Source organism: Larus michahellis, chromosome 1, assembly GCF_964199755.1.
Source record: "Larus michahellis chromosome 1, bLarMic1.1, whole genome shotgun sequence".
Taxonomy (NCBI): Eukaryota; Metazoa; Chordata; class Aves; order Charadriiformes; family Laridae; genus Larus; species Larus michahellis.
This window is the reverse complement of record NC_133896.1, coordinates 216,766,562-216,791,359: the sequence shown is the minus strand read 5'-3', so window position 1 is coordinate 216,791,359 and position 24,798 is coordinate 216,766,562.

The window sequence follows — 24,798 nt, the reverse complement described above, 5'->3', positions numbered from 1 at the left end:
TTGCCTATGCCAATTGTAAAGGATTCTGATAGAGCCCCCCTAAAACTTCACCGAGCCCCATGTGCCAAATCAGCAAAATGATTTTTCCGCAAGCATTTAAGAATGTAGACAAAGATCAGTTTAACACAGCTATTAACCCCAGATATACTGGGCAGTGCTTTGGTTTTCTCTGAAGGTCCCACTCCCACGTGGTGTACCAGGAGAGTGGTTTAATCCTCTGGTCTGCAGATGCTTATGAGTCCATTAGACCTCCCCAAAGGGCCGTTGGAAAGTAGAAATAACAGACTTAGCCATTTCAGCTGTTGCACAAGAGTCTGCAGCTCCGTGGGGGAATTTGTCCAGTACAGGTTGAAAAACACTGTCAGAGGATATGTCCTCTTCTGGAATGTCCTGACATCTGTATTAAAGTCAATTGGTGATGGCAAGCCCTGTCCTCCATCATGATTTAGGATCAGGGGTGTTGCTTCTTGCTGTCATTGCAGCTCCATACCCAGGGCATGTTGGTTTGTCCATCTGGGAGAAGGGTGTGTGGAGTGGTGGCGTCTCCTCCCCCATGCCTGATGCTGAAAGGTGCCGCGGACCATCTGCCATCCCTGAACCACAGGTCAAAATTCATAGAGTGATAGGAGACTCCTGGCCCAGGGAAAATTTGTACCTGAGGCCAGTGGTAATAAAACGGCAGCCAAGACCTCACTGGAGACAATCCCGAATTTTAATCCCCAATTTTTCCTTTCCCTTAATTTGGTGCTCTTGCCCCATCGCCAGGGCAGAGCCCAGGCTGAGGTAGGAGGCTGTGAATCATAGGAATCATAGAATTGCCCAGACTGGAAGCGACCTTTTAGATCATCGAGTCCAACCATCAACCTAACACTGCCAAAAACACCACTAACCCATGTCCCTCAGCACCACGCCTGCCCAGATTTTAAATCCCTCCAGGGATGGCGATTCCACCACTTCCCTGGGCAGCCTGTTGCAATGCTTGATAAAACTTTCTGTGAAGAAATTTTTCCTAATATCCATCCTAAACCTCCCCTGGTGCAACTTGAGGCCGTTTCCTCTTCTCCCATCGCCTCTTCCTTGGGAGAAGAGACCGACTCCCCTGGATACACCCTCCTTTCAGGGAGCTGTAGAGAGTTGTCTTCCCTCAGCCTCCTTTTCTCCAGGCTGAACACCCCCAGCTCCCTCAGCCGCTCCTCCAGACCCCTCACCAGCTCCTTTGCCCTTCTCTGGACACGCTCCAGCACCTCAATGTCTTTCCTGCAGTGAAGGGCCCAAAACTGCACACAATATTCACGATCGGGCCTCACCAGTGCTGAGTACAGTGGGACGGTCACTTCCCTAGTCCTGCTGGCCACCCTGTTCCCGATACAGGCCAGGATGCTGTTGGCCTTCTTGGCCACCTGGTCACATCGCTGGCTTATATTCAGCTGGCAGTTGACCAACACCCCCAGGTTCTTTTCTGCCAGACAGCTCTCCAGGCGCTCTGCCCCATGCCTGTAGCGCTGTATTGGGTTGTTGTGACCCAGGTGCAAGACCCGGCACTTGGCCCATCCCCTCAGGAATTCCCCAAGCTCCAGCCTCTGGGTTCCCACACAGCAGGTGGGCGGCACCACCGTGTTGGCCCATGTGCAGTTTCCCTGCCTCTTCTCTGCACCGTTGCTCCTGTAAAATGAGCCATGTTCAGCCATTACGGATGCGGAGCGTGTTGGCGTGGCAGGAGCGCCATTTATCAAGGGGCTCCGGTCTCTACTCATTATGAGCCAGCTACAATGAATCAACATTAATGAGGCAATTTTTGGTCATTTCCACTTTGTATGCACAATAATTATTTTCCACCCTTGCAAAATAGACCCTAATTAAACTGATGGATTTCAGCAAAGTCTTGCGAGACTAAACCCTGTTCCTCTTTTATAGGGGCAGCATGGCCTGTGAAATCCGTTGTGACCCAGCTCTGCAAAGCACAACAGTTTTCAAATGCCTCCTTTTGCAGGATTTTAATAGGCTGAACAAATGGAAACCTTTGGTGAAATCAAAGATAAAGAAAGAGGCGACACGTCTCTTTCTTGTGGATTAAAAAAAAAAAACAACCCAGCCACCCAACCTAATTCCTTTAAATGCCCTAGGACAATGTGATATCGAATGTGCAGGAGAACAAGATGAAATTCATTAATTCACTCGAGTCAGAAATGCCTGCTCATGAAAACGCAGGCAGGAAACTGCTCTCTTTTTATGGTCTGAATTAAACAAGGGGCGATGTTTCCATGTGTTGCCCCTGCTTTATAAGCATCCCTGCTGCAAAGGGACTGCCTGAATGCAGCATCTCCAAGCCGTTGCGCCGCACTAGAGTCCTATTTCTTCTCAGCGATAGCTGTTGAACCAAATGGAGGTCAAGAGCCTATTACTACCAGCCTTAAAGACATCAGTGCTCTTCGAGGAGCCTGGCGGATCCTGTGTTTTAAAGCTAAATGGTCTCGCTGTCAAACTGTAGTTGCCGTCCCTGGAGCAACAGCTTTGGAAATGGTTGGTGCTTGTTGCGTGAGCCGATTACAACAACTCAGCTGAGCCACAGCAATTTCTTGGGTGTAAACTCGTCGCCGGGCAAAAGCGGTGTTATTGTTCTGAGCTTAGCTCCTGAGCCGAGAGGATGAGCCTACACTAGACGACCTCTCATTATCTGCAGGCTGGAAGGGGCATGCAGGCAGCTGATGAGCAGTATCTCAAGGTGGAGTAATGTGACCTTGTGCTCACGTCTTGAGGCATTAGGAGCATGACATCTGTGGCTGCTTGCTTATCTGAGGCCTGAAAGCAAAAGCAAAGAAGGAGACTAAGGCCTTGTGTAGAAGCTCCTAGCCCATGTGCTCTGAGCCCAAAAACCACTTCATGGGGAACCTTCATGGAAGACAAATGCAAGCCCAAAGCCAGCAGCAAATTGGAGGTGACGCCTCCACACCATGCAGGGGCTCATCCCTTTATGCCTCAGAGTCTCTTTCTGTTCCTAGGGGAAATATAATTCATGAAAGAACAGAGGAACTCAAAGATGAAATGTGCAGGGCTCAATCAATGGCATCAATAACGATAACAAAGAATCATAGAATCATAGAATGGTTTAGATTGGAAGGACTTTAAAGATCATCTCGTTCCACCCCCCTGCCCTGGGCAGGGACACCTCCCACCAGACCAGGTTGCTCAAAGCCCCATCCAGCCTGGCCTTGAACCCCTCCAGGGATGGGGCATCCACAGCTTCTCTGGGCAGCCTGGGCCAGGGGCTCACCACCCTCAGAGTGAAAAATTTCTTCTTGATATCTAATGTAAATCTTCCCTCTTGCGGTGTAAAACCCTTCCCCCTCATCCTATGGCTCCCCTCCCTGATCCAGAGTCCCTCCCCAGCTTTCCTGGAGCCCCTTGAGGGACTGGAAGGGGCTGGAAGGTCTCCCCGGAGCCTTCTCTTCTCCAGGCTGAACACCCCCAACTCTCTGAGCCTGTCCTCACAGCAGAGGGGCTCCAGCCCTCTGATCATCTTCGTGGCCTCTGTTGGCCCTGCTCCAACAGCTCCATGTCGTTCTTATGTTCACCCCATGGACAATGTTGTGGTAGGTTGAGGCATTAAGCACCGGGACAGGGACGGGATAGAGGGTAAGTGCAGCGAGTGTGAAATTCTCATACTTTCAAACCAATGCCTATTGCAGACCATTGCTGCCTCTCCCTCAGCCCATCTGCAGGGACCGTGCCCTGTACCTTTCCTTCTCTACATCTCAGCATCTTGCATGCCATCTATCAGCCTGATTTTCCTTTTTCCCCTTTTTATTTGATGTGCAACCACCAAAGAAAAGACAAAACAGAGAGAAAGACGATCGAGACCTTAAGAGGCATGCTGGTGAAATTGTGCTCAGAGCAGAAGTACATCAGTTTGGATATGGAGCATTGATTCCTTTTTATCACCCTGCTTATTAACTACACAGGATTTGCTTTTAAGAAAAATAAATCAAAATGAGCCTAGAGGAACTGTGAGAGATAAGGGGAAGGATGTTTTCTCAAGTTATTTCTCCTCATGAAATGCTTTTAGCTCCAGCTCTCAGGTAGGGAGCCAGTTCCCCGTCTTCCTTTTCGGTAATTAAAAGAAAAAAAGAAAACCTGGCAGTTTACCAGACACTCTTTACACATAGAATTAATATCTTTTTATCTTCATGCGATAATACATTGAGCTGGAGGAGTCAAATCAGAACATGAATGTCTTTGTTGTAATTCCAACTCCAAGGAACATTTTTGCTGTAACAAAACCTAACAGTATGAAGTGGCCTTGATTTTCCATTGCAGTATTGTGACTTGGCTGGATCTTCAGATGGGGTAACCTGGTTGCTTTGCCAGTAAGGTAAAAGCTAAAGCTATTGATTTAACTGGGACGCTATTGCTCTGATTAAACAAAGAACCTAACCCATTGTTTTCCATAAATTACCTTGAGGTGGTGCAGCGGAGTATCAGTGTTAGAATGCAGTTGTCCAACACTGGGGACGCAGGACACAGTAGGACAATTAGTGCAACAAACAATGCAAAGCTACTGGAAAGAAAAAGTAACACAAGGAAAAAAGAAATAGATTCCTCAGGTGCAGATATTCAGGGAGACAAACAAAAAGTCATTGTGTTTACTATAAAAGGTGGTGTTGAACAGAGAGTCTTTACAGTGAAAGTGTAGAGAACCTGAACCTCCTGGCTGAGACCAATTCCTAGTGAACAACCTGAAGGAGACAAAGCAACCCCCTGCCTCCCTCCCAAATTCTTTCCTTTGATTGTTTGTTTATCTGTTTTCATATCAAAGACTCAACTTGGGTGTCTTCCATCTTGACTATCACTATCACCAAGGAATGAGCTTCAAATCATCCTTCTTGGAAGCTGGCTTCTCAGGGAACCTTCTTCAGTAACAGGTTTTACATGTCTTAAAATCTCTTTCAGAAGCATCAAAGTACCCACTAATTGCTGTGCCCTGCCTCACAAATACCTGGGTCTGAATGGATGGATGGGACCTGTTTAGATTGGATGACTTAAGAATATTTCATTATTTCGCTCTCAGATAGACAATCAGGAGTCAGAAAAAAGGTTGTTGTAGTCAAGTGACGTTGACTGAGCTAAGCCCTCTGCGTTTCTCCATGCCTCGAGGTCTTAATGTTTTTCCAAAGTCATGTCATTCATGACATTCCGGACTTTGTGTCATTCCTGAGAGATTCCTGAAGCTCTCATCTTCCCGTACCAGCTTAAATGAGCTCAAGGTATCACCTACTCGGATCCCTGATGGGGGAGACCCCACACTTTGATGGTTGTGTCTTGAGATCGGTTGTTTCTTCACCACATGCAACCTGGATTCCAAGACCAGATCGCTCCGAGTGTCTACTTGAAACAAAAGGAGAAACCCCCAAAATGATCTCCATGGATTCTGGGTTCCAAGACTAGGTCATCTGTAATGACCCCATGTGTAGTAACATCAAACTGTCTGTTTCCATCAGCAACGAGAACAGAGATGGACCAAGCTGGATGGGGCTTTTGAGCAACCTGGTCTAGTGGAAGGTGTCCCTGCCCATGGCAGGGGGGTGGAACTGGATGATCTTTAAGGTCCCTTCCAACCCAAACCATTCCCTGATTCTATGATTCTATGAGATGGGCACAGAGAGGAAACTACCAGATCTAATCAAGTTTCAGCTGAAGTTTCTGAGTCTCAAGGCTGTAAAAACCCAGGCCATGGGTGTCACACAAACCATCTGAGTGCCCCCCCTGGCAGGAAGGCTCGGAGATACATCTCCTGCACGTACACAGCATGCGAGCCAGGAGAGCAGTTCATGGTCAGTCTGTTTGGATGCTGAGCCTCTTCCCAAATGGGACCTTCAGTTACAAGCAGAGAGGAAATAGAGCAGGAGAAGTGTTTGCTGTGCAACAGACACCTGTTAAATTAATGGCAGGGAGATGAGCACTAATTAACTGATTGTGCTAATGAGAATGTTGGATTTTGGCAATGCGGTTATTTCTTTGATCGGAGAGAATTGTGGATGCTGGTCTGGAGGATGAGACAACGTGTTCCTGAAAGGTTTATGGGGGCTGCACATTGCGACTCCAAGAAAATTATTTTAAAAGCTTTTATATTAAAAAAGCTTTTACATTAAAAAGGCAATTACATTCTAACAAGAGAATAACAAGCTGAGGCCTCGTGTTGTCAGGTGCTCTCTGAGATTTTCGGTCCTGGTTTTGCTGCCACATAGAATAATGCTTTTTTTTGGTGCTCCCTGTTGTTTACCTGGGAATTTACAACAGTTTTAAGTCCATCACACTGATTCACCTTTGGATGCATTACAATCCCAGAGGTCACCCAGGCCTGTGTTTGCCACCAGGTGCACAGTAGTTTCATGGTCCTTTGTTGTTCCTAAGGGGTATACGTGCCTTCAGAGAGATTACTTAAATGCTAGTAATAAGTGGCATTGCTTAACAAGATTCCTCTCTCAGTCCTGCAAACCTCATTCCTTCAGGGATCTTATGAAGGACAATTTGATCAAAAATCTGCTCCCATTTTTCAGGATTAATCAATTAAATAGTGCTGGGGCATGCTCTGGGGCCTGGAGCTTCCATTCAGTTATCTCTTGCTACATTGCCAGACTGGTCGGTGGCTTGGCTCACACCTCTGCTGAATATCTGAGCAGGTTTCAAGGGATAACGTGGGGCAGGAACCATTCCCAATAGGCAGCTGAGGTGAGTAATGTTCATCCCCCCCATCTGCTGACCATCAGGGAGCACAAGCAGAGATGCAGGGGCTGTAGCACAGTGTCACAGACATTTATATCTCTGACACACTGGACAACTTCTCTTAGACCACCCTTTTGCTATTTCCCCTGGTGCTCCAAGCTGTCTGGGGCCACCAGGACATGGTTAGCACAGTGCTGAGCCCTGGCACAACTCTGTGCAGGGACAGGTACAGGAGCACAGCCGCACTTCTTGCAGCCCCGGAGCATGGGTGGAGAGGAGCCATCTGCCTCAAAATCCTTTCCAGAGGCTGGTAGGGAAAGAGAGACTTCTCCACAGTGATTATTAGCAAAGTGTAGGTCATGACTTTATATTTTGTTCCTCATCTAAGTAGATCTACTGTTTAAAAATAACCACCTCCTCTCTGAAATGCTGCACCGGTGGAGCTGAATGACAGTGGGAGGTGGTTTCATGTTTCTAGAAGAGGGTTGATGATGCTGTCACGTCGAGGCGAAACTCTTTTCCAGCCGTATCTGCATGCCCTGCTCTGCCAACCTGCTGTCTCACCAACTGATACACATGGCAGCGGGAGTTACCCTTGGCTCATTGGGACAAGAGACAGCCAAACCCTTGGGGTCAGTCTCTTCTCCCAAGTAACAGGCAATAGGACAAGAGCAAACGGCCTCAAGTTGTGCCAGGGGAGGTTCAGATTGGATATTAGGAAAAATTTTTACACTGAAAGGGTTATTAAGCATTGGAACAGGCTGCCCAGGGAAGTGTCTGAGGCACCATCCCTGGAGGTATTTAAAAGACGGGTAGACGTAGTGCTTAGAGATATGGTTTAGTGATGGTTTTGTCAGAGTTAGGTTGATGGTTTGACTCAATGATCTGAAAGGTCCCTTCCAACCTGGGCAATTCTATGATTCTATGATTCTATGACCCATCCATGTACATGGCTGGGATTTCCAGATCTTCCTTGTCTCCTGCACCTTCAGAGCTCCGACTGTTGTGTCCATCTCTTGGCAGGGTGTTGTTTGGCCCTGCTGCAATGATCGTTGTCAGATAAAATTAACAGAGGTCATCTCATTCACGTGGAGCCTGGTCAGCAGAGCAGAGTTGCATGACAAGCTTTAATTAGATCCACAATGATTGCCCTCCCTGGGAGAGTTGTTTGGTGACTTGTTTAACACATGCAACATAAGTGGCTGGTTGCCACCGCGTGTTGGAGGTCAGCTCCCAAGTGCTCCCTTCTAACAAGAGCAGGGAGGAATTTGTGTGAAATAAATTGGGATGGGGTTTGGGGATTGCTTTCTTTCAAACACACACTTTTGTGCTGTTCCCTCCTGCAACTGTGTGTTTGCTCTCACTTTTTCCTCCCGTGTATCCAATTTCTCACCTTTTCACCCCCCATTTCTGCCGGCCTCTCTTGCTCTTTGGTCTTTCTCCATTCTGCTGCTCACAGGTACCCCCAGTTCATCTCCATCACATGTTTGAGTTCTTTTTGTCTCTCTCAGTTTGAAGTCTGATGGCGCAAACACTTGCAGGCAAGTGGGTTTATGGGGAAAATTCCCCTTGGGCAAAGATCTGCTGCAGGAGACCGATGGTGTGACCATCCAGCAGGAGGTGGGTGGAGAAGACGGGTGCAGAGAGAGACGTAAGACCTTCAGGGGAGACTGAGAAATTGCTTCTGCTATCAGTTGCAATTGTGTTAACAGTCAATTAAGTTACTTTGGACTATGGCCCAGGTTCAGCAAGGCCATTCTTTAGAGTAGGTCCAACCCAAAGCAGGAAGGAAAACGTACAATATGAATGAGGCTAACAGTTCTCTCTGCTCCAGGCTCCTACACTTCAGCTAATCACACTTTTTCTGCCCCCCTCTTTCTTCCACAGACCTGACAGAGATCTTATTTTGGACAAAGCTTTAGGGCATGGTCTTACTGGACCTTCACTGATCAGTTCAGTATTTTGACATCTGGCAGCAGGAGTCTTCCCTGAGCAAGGCCTTTGAGCTTTGGTTGGTGTGAATGAAAGGGAAGGAGAAAGCTGGCACGCTCGCATTCCCACTGGGCCAAGTCCTCTCCTCCACCCACGCTGCAGAACAGCAGCTCCTTATCCCATCAAACCCCCAGTCTCCTTCAACAAGCTTCAGATGCCTTAGTTTTGTTTAACCTTTCCTTTCCTGTTCTTAACAAAATTTCTTTGGGCTTTATTTAGAGCCAGCAGTGGTTCCCGCTGGGATGTTGCCAGGCAAGGAATTAATTTGTTTGGATGGAGATATGAGGGGTCAGCATGGCTGTTGCAAATTTAGACAAAGCTCAAATGCCGGACTGGCTGGTCATAGCATCTGGCTGTAGCAGACTGGACTGGATTTTTCTTGAGAAAGTCTTTGTGGCACGAATGGGGCAACCTGGGGGAAAATAAATGGCGGAAGACAAAGGATCTACCTGTTCTCACACACCTTTAGCAGCAGACTTTCTTCTATCTCAAGTGTATCTGGCATTTAAGCTCACACATGGCCCTGCCCTATCTTCTTGTAGCAGATCTTGCCTCCATCAGAACCTCAGCCTTTTACTGTGCCACCTTGCTCCTGCCCAACTATTACAACTCATTTGTCTGGATGATATTTTAATGAACAGAGGTGACAGATGATGCTGAAATCTGTCTCCTTTGCCAGGTGATTTGCGAAAGAGTGAAACTTCAATGTGACAAGCTGTCAAACGGCTCTTCTGGAGGAGAATTTCAGTCCTAACCATTAAAACATGTGGCTGACAGTGTCTGCCCAAAGCGTCACTCTCCGGAAGAGGCAATCATACCGTAAGACCCTGCACATCTTCGCTTCAGTTCCTAAATTGTTCTTTCTCCAGCCTCACACCTTTGGTGTCTGTTGTCAAAATGAGAAATGAAGGAGAAGAGAGACTGGCTTGGTCGATGGCTTTATTTCCATTCCCATCTTTGCCTGCACCTTTGTTCCACAGGGGAAAACCAGATAGAACTGTGAAAGGTGTGAAATTAAGCGGAATCAGAAGGAAAATGGGAGTAATTTCTTCTTGTGCTTGCTCCAAAATTTTGAGCGCTGGGGGCAGAATTGAAAAAAGTTGCTTCTCTGAAGAGCCCCACAGTAGGATTTGTTTCACCTCTCTGGATTGTCATGGAGCTGGTCACCATGGGCTTCCTTAGTAGTCAATGGTGGGAAATATGTGCGTCTACAGGGTGATTCATCTGCCCTGCTTCAGATCTTCACTCCTGGATGACCTGATTCATATACAGCAGTGCCTGTTCTCCTCCGTTGAGTCTGGCCTGCTTGAATGGAGATGTCTGCATGGGATAAAACAAATCCCCACCTCCTTCCCCTGTCCTGGCTCTTGATCTGTCTCTATTTTTGACCCAGCATGCTCAGCATTCCCATGGTATAGAAACCCTCCATAGTCATAGCACAGTGTCTTCTCAAAGCAGTCAGAGTTTCACAGTAAATGACTCTAAATCAGAAAGACCCCTGCTCAGTGTAACACAGCTCTGGGATTACGTGATGGCATTGGATCAGGCTCAGAGTTGAACCTTGAGGGCTTCTCTACTCTGTTCCATTGGGAAAATGCAGTTTTCCTCCCTTTTTAGGGGTGGTGGAAGGCTGATTTCTAGGAGCAGTTTGGTATGGGGTCATAATTTCTGTTGTTCTGGGTTGTGCAGGTCTCACTGAAGCCCGTCGGCTTCTGGATAAAATTCTGGATGCAAAGACAACTCAGAACCCAACCTCCAATCCATTGCATTTGCCTCCATAAGAAGGAACGAGTAATCAAACCCAAGGGCCCTAACCTGTCAAAAAAAAAAAAAAAAGACAAGGAAAACCAGGCACAAGGACACTTAGGAGGTAGGAAAGGAGTGAGACAACATAGCAAATGCCCCGTTCCCTGGTTAGCTATTGGGTGTGTCAGTCTTCTGTAACATCACCCCTTGCTCAGCTAGCACTAGGCGATCCTTCATCATTTCTCTCCTCTGGCCCAAGGAGAATAATGCAATCTCCAAGGTCAACGTAATTACCTGCTCCTTCTCATTAAAGGAATTGCCAAAGTATCCATTTAAAATCATTAGCCTCCCCACCCCTTTCATCGCAAATGATTTATGAGGAGGTTATTTATTCCCTCCTCTTTTCTCCTGGACACCTTTCTAATTAGGAGCGGCACATTGAGATCCCCCGTTCTCCAGTGTGGAATCCTATTTATTGCAAAACAGGGAGCAAGGCAAGCTGGAAAATAAAGCAGGCAGCTATTTGTTTTAAAGGAATAAAATCCATCTCATGGCTGATACTAGAGAAACAGCTCCAGCCCCAAGTCCTCTGTTTACAGACCATGGGACAGAGCAAAAATCAGCTGTATTGGGAAGGTTCAGCTGGTTCAACTCTTGGCCATGCAGTTGATAGTGGAGTGGGATGGAGTGGGTTCCTTAATCTCTTAGTTTCCCACCCATCAAAAAGTCAATAATTTTGGCCCATTTAAGCTGCTTGGAGCTGTGTGGCTGTTTTTCCACTCGTAAGGCTGCATGTCTTCCTAGCAACACAAAACAGCAAATCACCCTTGGACGCTGGCTGTTTCGAGCCAGCAGAACAGTCATGCTTGGCCAGGCTAGGGAAAACACTCCATAGCTCCCCATTAAATGGGAGAATTTGAAAATTTCAGCCCTGCGTGATGATGCTGGGAGCTGCCAGGAGGGACAATAGGCTTTTGTTCTGAGTGTTTGGAAACTACAGTGCTAATGTCGTGACAGTGCAATTAGCTGTAATTTTTTCAAGCAATTTTAATGCTTTTTCCAAAGACCACAGCTACACGCCCTCTGAGATCAGCTGCGAGCACTCAGCAGACCCCGTAGCCACCAATGTTATTCATTTAAAACTAATACAGTGCGCATCTCGTTACTGCAAGCCCTCTGCTAACCAGCTGTAGGAACCAACTCGTTCCTTTCCTGGGTAATCCCAGCAAAATCTTTGCAGGGATAAGGATGAAGAAGTGGCTTCTGGGTCCTGTGGATTTTGTCCGGCGTTGTGATGGTGGTGTGAGGATCTCAAGGGCTGCACACGCAGTTAAGCAGAGCGATTTGTACAGCAATGGCCTTGCCAAGCTGTTACCAAATGTGTCCAGGTGATGGAAGAACAAGCGGGCAGTTTTGTGATTCAGGGGACGGTGCTTGCACACTGTTGTCGTCCCGCAAGTCACTGCAAACATATACAGGATAAATGTAACTGTGATAAAGAAGAGGGGCATAAAGGGACAGAAAATCGGGATAGAAGTGGTCAAGTTCTGGTCTCACGTCAGTTTTGAGCTCCTCTTCCATGAGTATGAAAAAAGCAATTTCTAAAAGCTCCCTGACCGTGGCTGAGCAGAAGCTCTTGGTGTAAGTATAGCTATTAGCGTGAAATCTTTTAAAATTAAAAGAGTTAATGAAAATTAAAAGGGTTCCCTCTCCCTGCTTGGCCTCAGCAGCCTCGCTTAGAAACCCAAGACCTACCATTTCCTCCGAGTGTCTCTTTTCTGCCTGCAAATTAAGCCTGCCTTAACTTACCTCCAATATCTTTCCATTACTGGCCCTTATAACTAGAGGATTGGTTGTGCAGGGTGTCCATCAGGAACTAACAGGCAGGAATGTCTGCCTTGTGTTGTGGGAGATGTTATGGGTACATTGTGATCCTACCTCTGTGCTTACTGCCTCAGTTTCCCCATCAGAAAAAGGAAGATAATGGCACTGGCTTTGGAGAAGATGGGGAGTGAAGCACCTGGGGATAACTGCTGGGCTTCACAGCCTCCTTGAGCACTCTTCATTTAAGGTCTTGTCCTGCACCAGAAACAAAGTGCCTCTGGCCAAAAGAAGGGGGAAATCAGCTTTCTAGTAGTGTTTTTCTGCAAATACAGAGAGACTCTCAGACAGGAGATGAAATTTGTGTTTGCCTCCTGATCCTCCATCACAGCCCTGCTCTGTGTCTGGGGCTTTCTCCCAGCCCTCTCAGCCCCTTTGCCCTTTCCCCACCTGCTGCCTGGAGAAGGCTCAATGTCTCAGGGCTGGTTCTCCCATCTCTTAAGCATGGAAATACCTCCCTACTTCATCCCAATTCACTGTGAAGTGTCAAGAACTGGTGGCTTTTTGGCACAGGGAGGGAATTTGTCTCTCCCTGGGGGGAGAGGGCTGTGCCTCATAATACAGAAGACATGAAGCCCCACTTCATGAAGCCCCCATGATCTTCTCTCCATCACCACCTGGCCTTTTGGGATGGGGGATGTCTCCCTTGATGGGTTTGTGCAGTGAACAGCATGACAAAGTTCTCCTGGAGGATCAGCTGTGGTCCTCCAGCCATGGGCCCATCTGAGGGTTGAAGGACCAAGCCTGAGCCAGTGTCCTTGCTGGGGCATGTGCCTGGCTTGGCACCACAGGCAGGAACCAAACAGCCAGGTCTCTGACCCCCATGCCCAGTTTACGCCTGGCAGGTCTGAGCAGTTTGGATCTGAGCTCCCCGACGCCATGAGGAATGTTTTGATGCACAAACATGTTTGATTGACACTGCCTCCATTCTGTGCTAATTAAATCCAAAGGGTAATCATTATTTCATTGAGTTTCCTCCAGCGCTGTAATTCCATCTCTGCTGTGGCAGAAAGCCCTGGACAGAGAAGGAGTTATGGGGGCAGTGCTTTAGGATAGGGTTTTTTCCCTTTCCTTTCCTTTCCTTTCCTTTCCTTTCCTTTCCTTTCCTTTCCTTTCCTTTCCTTTCCTTTCCTTTCCTTTCCTTTCCTTTCCTTTCCTTTCCTTTCCTTTCCTTTCCTTTCCTTTCCTTTCCTTTCCTTTCCTTTCCTTTCCTTTCCTTTCCTTTCCTTTCCTTTCCTTTCCTTTCCTTTCCTTTCCTTTCCTTTCCTTTCCTTTCCTTTCCTTTCCTTTCCTTTCCTTTCCTTTCCTTTCCTTTCCTTTCCTTTCCTTTCCTTTCCTTTCCTTTCCTTTCCTTTCCTTTCCTTTCCTTCCCTTCCCTTCCCTTCCCTTCCCTTCCCTTCCCTTCCCTTCCCTTCCCTTCCCTTCCCTTCCCTCTTTTCTTCTTCTTTCCTTTTCTTTTCTTCTTCTTTCCTTTTCTTTTCTTCTTCTTTCCTTTTCTTTCATTTTCTTTTCTTTTCATTTCTTTTAATTTCTTTTCTTTTTGTTTCTTTTCTTTTCATTTCTTTTCTTTTTTCTTGCCTCCCCTCCCCTTCCCTCCCCTCCCTTCCACTTCTTCCTCTCCTCTCCTCTCCTCTCCTCTCCTCTCCTCTCCTCTCCTCTCCTCTCCTCTCCTCTCCTCTCCTCTCCTCTCCTCTCCTCCTCTCTTCATTATTTCTTTCTTCCACTCTTTCTTTCTTTCTCTCTGGTAAAAAGGTGGTTCTGTGATTGTTCATGGAATCAGTAGTTCCTTGCTGCAGAACCATGTCAGTGTGAGAAAGTCATACAGGTTTGAAGGGAGACCGGTCAGGTTCATGAAGAGAAATTCATTGAGGGCTGCTAGAAAGCACCTCCAGTTTAGGGGCTTCTCGAGGATCCAGCGATGTGGCTGGCGTCGAGGAAAGCGCTCTGGGAAACAGCACTTGTGCTCACCCTCTTCTCAGGCATTTCCTGGGATGCTGAGGGGGACTTCTGATCTGGCCAATCCATGTTTTTATTTGTCCCTTCCTCCCACCAAGCCCACCCCTGGTGATGTGGCATGGTCACCCCTCAACATTTGCAGGATGCCTTTTGCCCTGTCACTGCAGAGCTGGATCAGGGCCCGTAGGCAGCAGGGTCACCTTGCAGTAGGTTCAGCCCATGGGAGGCAGGACCCGTGCAGCATCATACAGGAGAGGGTTAAGACGATCCCCTTCCCATTGGGAGCAGGGGCCTGAGGTGGCAGAGGAAGAAGGAGAGATGAAAACCCCACATGCCCCAGTCCTTGCGAAGACAATCCCACCATGTGTCAGTGCGTGTGCGTTCAGGAGGACCACTCCTTCTCTCTGCTCCTGCCTGCACAGGGATGCGCGGTGAACAGGGGCCTCCGTATCACCAAGACCTCCGAGAGACCTGAACTGAAATTGGATTTTGTGGTTCAGTGACTGAAATCAAGAAGATAAAAAAAAAAAATATAATCAGTTCTGCTTGAAGCAAAAGGGGTCTTCCAAGGGGGTTTCAGTGAAATTATTAAAAAAAACCCCACCAAATAATAAAAACTACCTAAAGTGACTTCATTGTGGCTTAATGCTCGGTGGTCCCTTTCTGTCCATAATGAAACATTTTGTTTTTATTCTGGATTATTTAGCGTGTGTTAGCTTTACCTTCTTTCTTTTCTTTTTCCCCCTTTTAGAGTCGTATCATTAAAGAAAAAAAAAAAGGGAAAACACAAGTCTGGACTTTTGGCTGCCACGCTGCATTTCTGACACTGCTGGATTTTTGAGTGTCCACTACCAGCCAGCACAGGAGGCTGCACAGCAACCTGGTTTCACAGGCAGTTTCAGTTTCAGTCCTTCTGAAATTCCCTTTTCTCATTAGAGAAGTTGTAGATTATTCTAGACAAATTACATTGAAAGTCCTTTTTCACAGCTGAGAAACTGAGTCAGAGTGAGTGCTTTGCCTTAGATAGTTCTCTGCTGTGACCACTTCAGTCTGGGCCTCCTCTGCCTCTATTGAGTTCATCTCACTTGACTTGTGTTGTCTCAAGTGCTAATGTCTCCATCTGGGCCCATCGCTCCTGGCTGCCTTTAAAGTCAGCAGGCAGAAACAGGCACTTTCAAGAGTTGCTCTATCTGGCATATTTTGGCACTTCTACGTGTGGCCGAATGACTCCCAGCCCTTAGTCTCGGTGGTTCTTGGCCATTCTCTTCCCTGGACATGACACCATCCAGAAGTTTGCCTTGTTTGGATAGATCCTGGCTTTTGGCGCATCCCGTTGGGTCTTGCGCCCCTTTCTTCATCATGACCACTCTGTTTATCTGCTCTTCCAAGGTTTGCCTGCTTTTCTTACTCCTGTTTCTGGCATGGGTGAATGTGTGGCATGATCTCATTGAGTTGCTGGAGCATTGTGTTTACAGGCAAGTGATTCCTTTCTTGGTTGCCTTGTGTCCTCAGCAAGACTTTAAACCCTGCTTGGGCAGAGGACACCTTTCCATCCCCTATCAATTTAGCACAGTCTTTTTATTGCTGTTGCAATATAAATACCAGGCAAAACCAAAAACCTCTAAGTAGTTCTGTGATTCATATGAGGTTTGAAGAAATGTGGAAGCTTATCTATCTTCCAGTAGGCTAATGGGATAAGAGCCAGGAATTTCTGAGCTCTCTTCCCAGCATTGGCTGCATGCTCTTGAGCTGGGATCTCAGCCTGTATTTTGCATTTCCCCTTGATTTGCCTGACACGTCATGTACCAGATGAAGATGGATCCTTACACAGGGGAGTTTACGCTTCCTAAATTCACAGACTGCACAGTCAAAAGGCACCACAAGGATCATCTTATCTGACCTTCTGTATACAGAAAATAAATTTTTCCCAGAAATTGGATTAGACCATGTCCTTTCATAGATACCTAATCTTTATTTCAACATAAGAAGCACTGGTGACTCGGCAGCCTCCCTGATAAGCTGTTCCAATATTTAATTACCTTCATAGCAGTGAGTTGGTGTCCACTTCAAAGGCTGAATTAATCTAGTGCTATCTTCCACCCATCATGTCTTCTTATTGCCCTTATCAGCATGGCTGAAGAACCTCCCCTTCTCTGCCTCGCTATCAGAGAGCCTTCCCCTATGTAAATACCCATATGTAATGATCCCTCTCAGCCTTCTCTTTGATGAATAAGGTTATGTTCCTAAATTGTGATTTTTACAGGTTGTGCATATAATCCCTGGCCCTCAGCTATTTCCCAGACTGGGTGCGTGGCCAGCAGAACTGACCCACCACCTCCTAGCAGTCCTAGCCCCCTGCCTACTAAGGGAAGAAGGTGACTCTTCGGCAGGATCTTTCTTCATTTTGGATGCCCAAGACCTTTGTGGACCTCTTCTGGCACATCAGCGTGGCTGGGTCTCACCTATCCTCAACTCACTGGAGATCAAGGCAGTCTCTCACCCTTTAGGTGGACACTGATGGGGTATTTGCCCTCCAGGTTGACACCACTTTGATTCTCCTTCTGTGGATGCACCTACGTAACATCCCAGTACGTTTCCCATTCCACAGACCTTTGAACTGCTCCTGCAAACCCTGTCCACTTCTGAGTCCCCTTAAAGTCCTTCTGCACCTCCTTCCAGTGCCTCCTCCCCAGCCCATCCTCCTGAGCCTGCCTCTGGGCTGTGAACCCTTTAATCCTCCATGCCCAGACCTGCTTCCACCTACTTCTCCACTGCTGTTCACATTAAGCCATCTCTGGTAAGAACAGGGTTATAACCCCATCCCTTTACAGCCACGTTTCAAGATCTGTCAGGGGGGGCAGTTCTGACACCGTTTAATGCATGTTTTGTTAATCTCACCTAATGCAGTTTAGAAGGAAAAAAAAAGCAGAAAGCCTTGGAGGAACTGTGATGTATTAAACCACCGCAGCTGCCTTTATCAGCAGAGGCTCAGAGGCTGAAACGTGATGAATGTTGATGAAGGTTTTCTGCTCTGCCATCTGACTGTGTTTATAGACATATGTGCATCTGTCTGGATTACAAGCTCATTGATGAAATCCCAAATTAACTGCTCTATTGTTTTGCTAAGAACTGATGGTGCTCACCCTTCTGGTTGTCCCCTTCTCCTCTGCCCATGTCGCCATGACCCAGGCCCTGTGCCAGCCCATTCCTTGCTTCCCTGAGGTTCCCCAAGACTTGTTAGATTTAATGTTAATGGTTCCTCGGGTCACTTCTTGATGGTTCCTGGCAGTGAGTTATTCAGGCCTATTGATTTGAAAGATGTCTTTAAAGCAGATAATTCTCCCTTGCTGCAGATGGTTAGCTTTCTGCTCCATCCACCTCATCATGGTGCCTTCTTCCAAACAGGGACTGGAGAGGTCTATCAGGGATTTCTGAGTCACTGGCCATGATCCTGCTAAGCACATCCAGTGATCAGCCTAGTCCTCACCTTGTGCTCTTTTTGTATGTATGAAATTTTTAAAAAGATGCCTCTGAACCTCAGGCCTGGAGCTTTCAGAGCCCAAGCCAGACTGAAATGCCCCACCAAGGATCTATCTAATGAGCTGAACATCTAACCTGGTATTAAAGGAATTCCCACCCACGCTCACCTAAACTTTTCTGCCAGAAAGGGGTTAACCTGAGCCAAGGGCTGTGTCTTAATTGCAACTCATTCTCTTTTTCCAGCAAAATCAGTCTTCCTGGACAAGATCATAGATTGGAATGGACCTTTAAGATTATTGAGTCCAAAAGATCCATCAGGAGGAAAGGACTTTTGCCTATCATCAAGGCAGAAAGAGTGTGGGTTGTCCCCTTCATTTCCCAGTGCCATCACCTTTATCCCTGATGGATGTGCTCTTTTCTGGTGAAGTGCCATTTCTTTGCATGGATGAATTTGGTGGCTATGCTACTTCTCTGGTAATCATGTCCTAAGTCATTAGAGGTGTCACAGGAAATTTGCAGGTGCTGCCTGACCAAGTGATCTGCAGACACACACACTACAGCTCCAGGTTTTTGCTTTAGGAATGCCCAGAGACTTGCTGTGCTTTGTACTGTGCAATGACTCGCATCCCTGATGATGCTAACACTGGACCCACCTCCTGGCAGCAGAGTTGGTACCCACCAACATGAGGACACGCAGTGGCATGCCTTCCTGACAAAGTTATCTCAAGGCCAGAAGAGATATCAATATTTACAGAAAGAAGTGGTATCTTCTTTCCCCTATGACTGCAAGCAACTTTGGAACAGACAGAGATAACCCGTGTCGCCCTGACATCCCCTGTGGCACATCGGTGTGTTGGCAGCACCGCTTTGCTGCAGTGGCTGTGAAGGGGATCAACCCACAGGCTGCCACCCTGACCAGACCCCAAGTCCCTTCTGAGCCCCACTTCTGCCTGTCCCAGTCCAAAGAGATCCTGGCTGGGGCTACCAGGAGCTCTGCCTCTTGACAGCACTATTCATGTAGCGATGGGGCAATTTGTCTCCAAGGTCACCATCACAGGGCAATTTTTGTCCTTATCTCCTCCCAACAGAGCATCCCCTTTGTTTTCCGTGCATGCTGTCTGCTCCCTGTTTAACCTGTAGAATCATAGAATCATAGGGTTGGAAGGGACCTCTGGAGATCATCTAGTCCAACCCCCCTGCCAGAGCAGGGTCACCTAGAGCAGGTTACACAGGAACACGTCCAGGTGGGTTTTGAATGTCTCCAGAGTTGGAGACTCCACCACCTCTCTGGGCAGCCCGTGCCAGGGCTCTGCCACCCTCAGGGTAAAGAAGTTCCTCCTCATGTTTAGGTGGAACTTCCTATGTTCAAGTTTGTGCCCATTGCCTCTTGTCCTGTCCCTGGGCACCACTGAAAAGAGCCTGGCCCCATCCTCCTGACACCCACCCTTTAAGTATTTATAAGTGTTGATAAGGTCACCCCTCAGACGTCTTTTTTCCAGACTGAAGAGACCCAAATCCCTCAGCCTTTCCTCATAAGAGAGGTGTTCCAGTCCCCTCATCATCTTTGTAGCTCTCTGCTGCACCCTTTCCAGCAGTTCCCTGTCCCTCTTGAACTGGGGAGCCCAGAACTGGACACAGTACTCCAGATGCGGCCTTAGCAGGGCAGAATAGAGGGGGAGGATGACCTCCCTCGACCTGCTGGCCACACTCTTCTTGATGCACCCCAGGATGCCATTGGCCTTCTTGGTCACAAGGGCACATTGCTGACTCATGGTCATCCTGTTGTCCACCAGGACTCCCAGGTCTCTTTCCACAGAGCTGCTCTCCAGCAGGTCAGCACCCAACCTGTACTGGTGCATGGGGTTGTTCCTCCCCAGGTGCAGCACCCTACACTTGCCCTTGTTGAACTTCATAAGGTTTCTCTCTGCCCAGATCTCCAACCTGTCCAGGTCTCACTGTATGGTGGCACAGCCTTCCGGTGTGTCAGCCACCCCACCCAGCTTTGTGTCATCAGCAAACTTGCTGAGGGTGCACTCTATCCCCTCATCCAGGTCATTGATGAATATATTGAACAGGACTGGACCCAGTACTGACCCCTGGGGAACACCACTCGTCACTGGTCTCCAACTAGACTCTGTGCCCCTAATCACAACCCTCTGAGCTCTATCTTTCAACCAGTTTTCTATCCACCCCACTGTCCATTCATCTAACCCACACTTCCTAAGCTTCCCTATGAGGATGCTGTGGGAGACCGTGTCAAACGCCTTGCTTAAGTCAAGGTAGACCACATCTACCGCCCTCCCCTCATCTATCCATCTAGTCATGCCATCGTAGAAGGCTATCAGATTAGTCAGACATGATTTCCCCTTGGTGAATCCATGCTGAGTACTTCTGATAGCTTTCCTTTCCTCCACGTGCCTTGAGATGACACCCAGAACGAGCTGTTCCATCATCTTTCCAGGGATGGAGGTGAGGCTGACCGGCCTGTAGTTCCCCGGCTCTTCCTTTTTGCCTTTCTTGAAGACTGGAGTGACATTGGCTTTCCTCCAGTCCCCAGGCACCTCGCCTGTTCTCCAGGACTTTTCAAAGATGATGGAGAGCGGCCCAGCAATGACTTCTGCCAGCTCCCTCAGCACTCTCGGGTGCATCCCATCAGGGCCCATGGACTTGTGAATATCTAGATGATCTAATTGGTCCCTCACTCGCTCCTCCTCAACCCAAGGGAAGTCTTCTTCTTTCCCTGTTACTTTATTCAATGCCTGGGACTCCTGAGGGCTGGGCCGAGCAGAAACGACCGAAGTAAAGAAGGCATTCAGTAACTCTGCCTTCTCCACATCCTCCGTCACCATGACTCCTGCCTCATTCAGCAGTGGGCCTACAACTTCTCTGGTCTTCCTTTTGCTTCCAATATACTTGTAGAAGCTCTTTTTGTTGTGCTTGATGTCCCTAGCCAGGTCTAATTCCAAGGCGGCCTTGGCTTTCCTTGTTTCATCCCTGCACGCTCTGGTGGCATTCTTGTAATCCTCCCAAGGGGTCAGTCCCTTCTTCTGTAGTGTGTGCGGTGTGTAGCAGGTGCCTGGGAGAAGAGCAGGTCCTGTAGTTATTGTCTTGGAGAGCTTATAAAAATGCTATCTGCTGCTTCCCAGGTTGTGCCTGGTGCTGGAACATGGTTAATGAGTCAAACATAACGAGGGACCCAGCCTTCAGCAGGGGCTCAGCAGTTCAAACAGAGCTGATATGCAGCGTCATTGCCTGCCCGTCATTAATTTCGTGACCTCGTCGCGGCATCTGTGGAGGTAAGGACAAGGAGTCACCTGCTCAGGCTGCAGTTAGGGAAGAGTCAGGTTCGAGGCTGGGGAGCAGATTTAGATTAGTCATAAGGAAGATGTTCTTTATGATAAGGGTGGTGATACACTGGGCCAGGTTGCCCAGAAGGGTGGGAGATGCCCCATGACTGGAGGTGTTCAAGACCAGGTTGGATGGAGCTTTGAGCAACCTGGTCTAGTTGAAGATGTCCCTGCCTGTGGCACGGGGGTTGGACTAGATGATCTTTAAAGGCCCCTTCCAACGCAAACCGTTCCATGATTCTATGATAAGAAGGGCAAAATAAAGGCTGAAATTTGCTTCTTTAGAGAGAATATGGCATTTATGTTGCTGCAGGTCTGCAAGAGCAATGGAGACACGCTTCTGTTAGAAAGTGTAAATCTGGCTGATGCCAAGCTGTTGCCATGGGTGAGTTGGCCCATAAGGTCCCTGGTTCTAGGACTTGAGCCAAAATGCTGGACTTTGTCTATAACAGAGCAATGTGGATGCAGCAAACACTTCAGGGTATGCTGTTAGCCCTTAGCATCCCTGCTGCCCAGAGGTCCCGTGCTGAAAGCAAACATTCCCATGTATGGGAGCATTTCTATGTCCTTCACACATCGTATGCATGTGAACAGACACAAGGGTGTGAGGGACAGGGGATATTCTCAGTGTCTTTGCTGTATGGTGGAACCAGCCCTGGAAAGAGTCTCTGCCCAGCCAGCTGCTGGCTCTGATGGGGACAGCAATGTGATACCTTGCTTTGGGCTCCTAGAGCAGAGACAAGCCTTTCTGCTGCCCCAAGGGCACTTCTGCCCAGGACTATTCTGGTGGAAGAGGCCAGGACTGCCGTGGGCGCAGGCTATTTTCCTCTCTTCCTAGCAATCACAAAATGGGTTAAAAAGTAAATTTTTGCAACCATTAGGGAAGATCTACCACATACTGGATCTCCAGAACCTGCCATCTTATGGGATTTTGTCTTCTCTTCCAACTGCTTGAGATTGGTTCAGTCCCTGGGAAGAGCCATGCAGCTTTCTTCTAGGCTGTCAAACATAGCCTGAGTTTGAAGGAGGGAAGGTAAGCAATAAAAGCAAATACAACAAATTGCTCATCCCCGCTCGTGCCCAGCACCACCTTTGTCAGACAGAAGGGAAACCTCTGTTCTTGGACAACCAAGTACTTTGCAAGGAAGTGTTTGAATCTCAGAGATCTTTGGATATATGAAGAGGTTTGGAGCCTGAACTCTAACTCCCGTGTCTGTAGCTATCCCCATAACCAACCATTGCATGATTGCCCAGTTGGGCAGGCACACAAGCTTGCTCCGCCCTTGCTGAACCAAGAGGGTAGGGAAGTGTGATGAGGAGAGACCCAAGCTGGTGGGACAGAAGCCAAGCAGGTCCAGCTGTAGCCAGAATGCTTTGGCGAGGTGTCAGCTGAGCTCGGTGCCAAGCTCATAAGCCTGCCCGGAGCCAGGACTTCCTTGCTTAGATGAAAAACTAGGCTAATGGTGCTTGGCTGGATCCAGAGCTCTGCTGGAAAATGCATAGCTCTGCTCTGACATGTGAATCTGCTGCTTCAGACGGGGCAAACATCTTCTCTTCGGCAACAGATAGCGCAGGGAGCTGTGGCACTGAAATGAGGACATGTCCTGACACCAGGGTTATCCTGGGGCCCTTCTCTTCTGCTGTGGCTTGAAGAGAGCAAATGAAGGAATTACCACCTCATCTCCATCAGGCTGCTGGCGCTGTTACCGTAATTTTGCTACCCCCTTGGTGACTCTAGGATGGGGTCTCTGCCAGCTGTGGTGCTTCCACTCTGCTTTGGGATGCTGGCACAACACACACTTTCTAGCTCTGATTTTAGCTTCAGGAAAGGGGAAGCTAAAGCAATTCCAAACAGAGCTTTTTCCTGCCTAAATTGGTTGTCCGTGGACTGCTGACTGTGACTGGGGGATGTTCTCCATGCATGAAGGACCTACCACTGCTTTTGTCTTGCTGCTGAAGCCCAGCAAACAGTATTTGCAGAGCCACAGCAGAAAAGCACTATTTTTCCCCCAAAGCAAGGAAACACAAACCCATTGTGAGCCTGGTAGTGCTCTTTCTCAGAACAGCACCTCTTTCCCTGGCATCACCAAGTGTCTACACCCCTTCCTGTGGAGCAGAGGCTGGCCTGCTTCTGCGTGGACGTATAAATAGCAGATAAGCAAAAGTAGAGACAAGAATATTCTTGTGGGGAATATTTTTGGGTGAAAAAGTGTCTCACTGGTGAATTTGAACCCAGCTGTGAAATAGCCTCCAAAGGGAGATGCCCACTGGGACTTGCCAAAAGCCTTGACATACCATTAGGGTGATCTTACAGCAAGCAGAGATGGAGCCAATGTGGGTTCCTAAAGCAACCAAAGGAAAAATACAGCTTTGGGATGAGGCTTTGGGAAAACTGATGGAAACACAATCCTAATCTTCCCATATTTATGTGAAAATACCCTCTTTGAAGGTCTTCTCTGGTTGCAAGATCTCTGGGGCAGAATCTTTCCCAATTTAGCGGTGGTCTTGTGAGGTTGAGGGTGCTGACAGAGGACATTTAAGAAAGAGTGGTAAAAATAGCATTGTGGCACAATTGCCGCCATGGATTACCCAGGCATTTCCCATGGGATAGCGCAGGGATATGTTCTGTGCCCTCCTCCTTTCCTGTTTATCCAAGGAGATTTTCACCTCTGCAGTCTCCAGGGCGCAGGTCCCAGATGGCCCTACAACAGACAGACAGCTGTTGAGTGGGGTTTTGTTCTTTTCGAAGACAAGCAATCACTTTAAAAGAAAAAAAAAAGGGATAAATGAGAAAAATTCTATGAACAAATACTTCTAGGGAAAATGAAGAGTTTTTATGCTGGTGATTAGGATTAATAGCAAAATAGGGAAAAATCTTGCCCCTTGTGTTCCTGCAAAAGACTGCAGGTATGGACCAAACAGGAATCTGTTTTCCTTGATATATCTCACAGGAAAAGCTACTCCCTCTTCAGGGATTTCTTACCTTAGACGGAAACAGCAGCTTAGCAAGTCTGAGAATTACTTCCAGAGGTGCCCAGTTCTTCCAGCAAATAAATCTATCCATTATTTCAGGGTTTGTAATCACTGAAGCGATAAAATAAATGACGGCAGTGAGTACAGGTAGAGTAAAAAAAAGACTATAGAATATCGTTCTTCAGAAACATCCTAAAGGTTATGAAGCAGCACAGATTGATTTATGCTTTAATATGAGTTCTCAGATGTTTGATCAATGCAATGAGGTTTTATGAGTGCTAGCTGACCTGCGGTAACTATATGCACTTAGTTCGTTGCAACCATGAGGTAGGATATATTAGAATAAATGCTTGACTGAGGTCCATCCTGACGTGCTCTCCCTCACAATAGCTGAAGCTAAGAGCTTAGATCTGGTCCATGACCAGGGCTCTGGGGGTTTTCTGAGCTGTGAAAATTATTGTATGGAGTTCTACAACAAGGTGAGGACAATCATAGGCAGAAGGGGACTTATCAGCCTGGTGTGGTTGAATTAGGGACAGTAGGAGAGCCATGAGGACATGGAAGACTTGCTGACCAAATTCAAGGGTAGTTAAAATGAAGTCAAACTGAGGTGAAAAACAGCACGGGCTGGAAAGAGCTTTAGGTTTTATAGCTTTCATCAGAGCCATAGAGGCGTGTGCCCCATGAAGCACCCCAAATTCAG